Source organism: Pygocentrus nattereri, chromosome 22 (assembly GCF_015220715.1).
Source record: "Pygocentrus nattereri isolate fPygNat1 chromosome 22, fPygNat1.pri, whole genome shotgun sequence".
In the NCBI taxonomy this organism is placed as follows: domain Eukaryota; kingdom Metazoa; phylum Chordata; class Actinopteri; order Characiformes; family Serrasalmidae; genus Pygocentrus; species Pygocentrus nattereri.
Window position 1 is genome coordinate 19,658,569 of NC_051232.1, and position 5,867 is coordinate 19,664,435.

Genomic DNA, 5,867 nt, shown 5'->3' on the forward strand with positions numbered 1-5,867 from the left:
TTTGAAACCAGCCATCGCTTCTTTTTCGAACTGCCGCTAATGCAATGCCACAGGCCAGCCGAACGCACTTGGAGGGAAGCGCCAAGTCCCAGATCTGTTAAGTCAGGTAACAGACAATGAATATGCTGACTAGCATTGCGATGAGTGATGGTGGGAGACGGGGGGCCATCCTACCCACTCAAAGAGAGTGAGGCCATTTGTGCTTTCTTGGACTCCCGGCTACGGATGGCTGTAGTGTCACCAGGGATCGAACTCGCAGTCTCCTGATGACGGGGCCAATGCTTAGACAGTTGCGCCATTCAGGAGCCCTGGATTCTGTTGATTCGGTTGTACACACTCCACAGCTCAGGATAATCTAGAAAGATAATTGTGTCCTTTTCAATGACTTAGATTACCTCTGTACACTGCAATGTCTTGTTTGTTACTTCCTCAAGTCTAAGTGTTCTGTTTCATGTGCTTTTCTGGTTTTTGGACTTATTTCTGTTTTTGAAGGATCCCATTGTGTGACTTACTCATTACACACACATACAACTATATATTGGAGGTGTGGTTTAAACTGTGAACTGTATTCATATGTGTGTTTGCTTTGTTTGTTTAAGGACCCCGTATATTGGAACGAGCTTCATCCTGAGGTTTGGAATGAAGGTGGAGGATTATCAGTTGTTGGAAGTGACAGACAAGCATGCTACAGGTTTACACACAAGGAGAATTTGCAGTTGACTTTAAAGTAGTTAGACTCTACGAATATGAACACCACCACAAATACAACAAAGACACAAAAAGCAATGTCCCACTTTCACAGGATGCAACTAACCTACTTACTTGAGCACAGTGGTGTGACATTTGGGTATGCAGGGTATGCACTAGCTTTCTGGCCTTTGTTTTGAGGGGCCCATGAATCGCCTCTGTGCTTTATCAATGCACAATCATGAAGCCTACACACTTCAGCGATTTCCAGCACTACCACATCCTACCACTCACATTTATATTTTGCTGTTTGTAAATTCAACTAAACCCACAGTAAAACCACAAGAGCAACATAAAGTGACACATGGCTTAAAAAGCACTTAGTTTAAACCTTCAAGATAAATAGAAAAATGAGGAAGTCCTCCTTTAATGTTTCAGAAAGATAAGTTACTAGTATAAAACCACAGTCTGGATTTCACTCCTGAATAACTTTAGACAGGCCACCAACGCATCTCGGCCACAAATTAAAACATCAACTTTGTTTCCAGCACCTACCATTTCTGAACAGTTCAACAGGGGTTAATGGAAAATGATAGAGGGGTTAGTTGTAACAGTCACAGTGGATTAAACATTCTGGTAAATTGATGCAAAATGCAATGCCAAGTATAATTTTGTTATTTGAACGAGTCAAGCTTTCCAACCTAAACACAAAAAAATGTATGCATCAAAATAAATATGATTAGTGTAAGAGGCCACATCAAACACTGGCAAATTTATTTTTGACCAGTATAAGTATAAAATCACATATCAGCTCGATAAAATGTGTGACTGCTGTGAAAATGGTGATGGTAATGCTATGAGAGTATGAGAATATGAGCAAAAGCAACTTCTGTTTAAATCTGTTTAACAACAGAAAATATCAATAATACATGTTTACCCTATGTTAGGTTGTGTACCACTCCCCCATAATATGAAATATAGAAAACCTTTCATTTTTATCACTTTGTCTTTCAGGATTAGCTCTCCTGCTGGGTGTTATGAATGCTCAATGACTGGTCAGTGATGGTGACGTTAGCCTGATGTACCATTTCACTGACTGGGAACCGTATATTGAAGCCCTGAAAAGGATGCAGTATGAACCATGTGGGCCTTTGATTGACATCACCATCATCTCTGGGGTGCTTAATGAAGTTCATCTGCCACATTTCGCCTGTTTAGGTGAGGCTGTAGGGGTGAGTATGTGGTATCATTTCAAAAGTGTATTGGTAGTTGAGTTATTAAAGCATTTTACGTCTACAGGATCAAGCCCCTCCCTTAATGACCAGGTCAGAGTGCTGGATGTGCAGGACAGTGGAATGTTCTTGGAGACATGTGAGCTCACTCGCTTCCATGCCAAGCTTCTCCACCCCACCTTCTCACCTAAAGGCTTTCTTGTCCGAACTGGATTCCCGAAGTGAAAGTTCACTGTGAAGTGCTGACCTATCGAACCTTAATTGCTTACCTGACCCTTCACATATATTTGGTGCCTTGCGATGCAAAAATTATACAGGTAAATATACATCTTTATGATAAACAAAGCGAGGCAACGTGGTGCATCAAGATTTTTGAGTTTCGAGCTGTAATCCTTCAATAGTTGAACCAACTTAGATATCTTGGCTATTTTAAGGCATTTGGCAAATTGGCAGAAGATGCTTTTATCAAGAATGGTTTCAGTAAAATAACACAGTATTAGGAGTCTTGTTCATGGATCCTTATTGGTACAGCATGATGTGTTGGCCTGGGTTTTGAATCGAACCAGTCTGCTAGGTGGAGGACAGAGGAAATCCCTGGAAGGAGAGTGTTTTTAATAGTTATATCTACGCAACACATGCACCATGTCTCAGCATGTATTTTGGAAATAAGCTCTTGTCTTTACAGTTGGTACAGTGTAGTGGATAACACTGCTACCCACCACCCAGCTGACAGAGGTTGGATTCTCTGCTTGAAACGGAGCCAAAAGTCCTTGAGCAAGACTCCTAATGCTACATTAGTTACCTTAGTATTATGGTGTCTTCTGCGTGGATGTAAATGTAACGTAAGCTATTCCTTTTTTTTTAATGTCATGTTTTATTGCCACCCTAGCACCAGGCCTCGTTTTGTCTTACGTGTGTTCTTTGAAAGGTTCTAAGGAAAAGTTTACGTCAGATTCATGACTTTAAACTGTAGTATTGTTTACACCTTTGTGCTCTTGAGTGTGTGTGTAGATTCTGTTCTTACCTAAGATCAAATCCCAAATAAGAAAACACTGATGAATGTTAGAATCTACTTTCGTAGACTACGAAAGTAGCTGTTGGGAAAACTCAAAAATATTTATGTATCTTTTTCACTCTGTACAATGTATCTACAATACTGATATTCTTTATATTTGCTACAGGATGTGGACAAAAAGGAGCAGGAGGACACAGTGAAAATTCCAAAACCAGGACCGGAAAGGTCCCTAACAATGAGGAGCTGGTACAAAATTGAAACAAAGAAAGAAAATGAATACTTTTCTTCCAAAATTAAACCTGAGGTAATTTTAGAATGGTCCAGAATCCATAACATGTCCATTGTTATACTTTCTTACATTTCTTTTTTCTTTCTATAGAGGTTAAAGCTGAGATACTCCCCTATCAAGTACTCTGAGGTATACATAAAAAATGCAAAAGATGACTTTGAGCTGCACTTGATAAATGAGGAGAAAAAATCAATATGGGATGTAGAAATTCGAGCAGGTAATTTCAACAACATACAGGTTCTATGTAAAGATACTGTACATTGTACAGTTACTGTTTGTCATAATTATTTGAGTTTTTTCACACAATTCCATATAAGACAAAATACAGTGTTTAAATGATCATTTCACTTAAAAAGAAACAGATCCAAGATCAACTGCCCCTTTATCTACTCAAGCAACCAATTAACATAATTATGTAGATATTTTATTGGTATCAATTTAACTAAACATACCCAAGCTTAATTACTGTGAGTGCTGTTGAATCAAAACACTTAAATACCTCCTATCCAACAATATGAAGTAAGCTAAAAGGTCCCATAAGCAACAAACCATGCCTCTGTCAAAAGGAGATGAGAAGAAAAGCTATTAAAATTTTATTCTTAAAAGGATTGCAAAGTCATTTCTAAGGTTCTGTGACTCTGGTGAACCACAGTGAGAACCATTATCTTCAGTAAGAGAAAATGTACAACAGTGGTGAATCTTCCCAGAGGTGTTCAGCCTACCAAAATTCCTCCAAGAGCACAACGATGTCACAAAAGAACCCAGAGGAACATCTGAGGAAGTTCAAGTCTCATTCGCCTCAGAGTATGTTAGTGTTCATGATTACACTATCAGAAAAAACGGGACAAAAATGGTACGATGGGAGAGTTACAAGGTGAAAAACACTGCTAAACAAAAGTAACATAAAGGCTCATCTTACATTTGCCAAAAACACCTTGATGACCCAAAGCCTTTTGGAGTAATCTCCTTTGGGCTGATGAGTTGAACTTTTGGAAAGACAGGGGTCAAGTTACATCTGGCAGAATGCTTACACAGTTTTCCACAAGAAGAACATTACACCAACAGTAAAACATGGTGGTGGTAGTGTGATGGTGTGGGGATGCTTTGCTGTTTCTGGACAATTTGCCTTAATTGATGGAACCATGAATTATGCTGTCTATTACAACTGAAATAAAGCAATTCTACAAGAAATTCCTCACAGCAATATGAAAGACTGATCTTTAGTTATGGGATGAATTTGGTTGGTGCTAAATGTGGCATAATCAGGTATTACGTTGGGATGGGATGATTACTTTTTCACATACAGGTGGTACAGGTCATGCAAAACTATTGCTTTAATAAATTATATGATCATTTAACAATTGTTTTTCTTTGTCTTATATTTTAAATCAGGAGGATGTAAATATTTTTTCACAGCACTGTAGATATCTTCCCCCAAATTATGTACTTGTTTTATGACTTTCCATTTTGTACTTGTTTCTTTTATTTTAGAGGAATATGGAAAGACTTCCAGTTTTCCTGGTAAGTGTCAATAAACCGCCTAGAACAGTCATAGAATGAACAAATGCTTTTTTCTGTTCTCTGTCCAGATACTCCATATGAAACATTTTGGCTAAAATGCAAAACTTAAGCCTTAATTCTCTCATTTGAACTGGTTATGCAGGTCATGAATCATCATAAGAAATTGTCAGTTGATGTTTGTTCCACAACGTATGAATTCTCTGACTCTGCAAACCTTGTGCTAACGGAAAATCATTGGCTCCTGTAAGCAGCCGACTAAGGACCTGGTAATGAAACTAAACGACACCTACAAAGCAGGGAAAACTATAAAAAGATATGAAAGTTCTTCCAGCTCAGCATTTCCGTTGTCCAAAATATCATTGGCGGTTAAAAGGAACAGTGGAGGTCAAGCCAAGATCTGGAAGAACAAGAATTCAGCTAGAACTGCTCATATACTGGACAGAAAGGCAAAGCAAAACCCCCATATGATAGCAAAGGCCTGCAGTCTCCTGCCTTAAACATCCTTGAAACTCTGGCTAGATCTTAAACATAATGTGCATGCAAGAAAGCTCAAGGTTATCACAGAATTTAATGCGTTCTGCAAGAAAAATGATTTTAATGCAAAAAGCTGGCTACAAAAAGCAGAAGAAGAAACGTGTCCAAAAGTGTTAAAAGGTGTTACTTTATTTTTTTTTCTTTTCGTTTGAAGTAAATCAAATATTGAAGTAACTGTTTATTAACATTTTTTGCTGTTTAAAATACTTTTCTGTGGAGGTTGTGTTTACTTCCTTCCACTTGAAACATAAACAAATTATGCAATTTGGCCAGGAGTATCCAAACTTTTGCATACAACTGCATTTACTATAAATTTTAAATGCACAAAGAGTAGCATGCTAATGCTAGTCAATTGTAATAGGACCGATAAAGCCCACAGACTGGGTGCGCTTAATAATAAGGACCTCATTTAGACTAGATCTGCCAAACTGGACATGCTGAATGGTACATCTTGAGATCTAAGTCAGTTTATCCCTGTCTGAAGGTACAATGACGGTCCTTGCACAGTTGTTTCCTGCATAACAAAAATGCTTCACAATATACAAACTGGTGTGTTTCATTTTTACAGACAGTCAAAGAGATCTGTCCA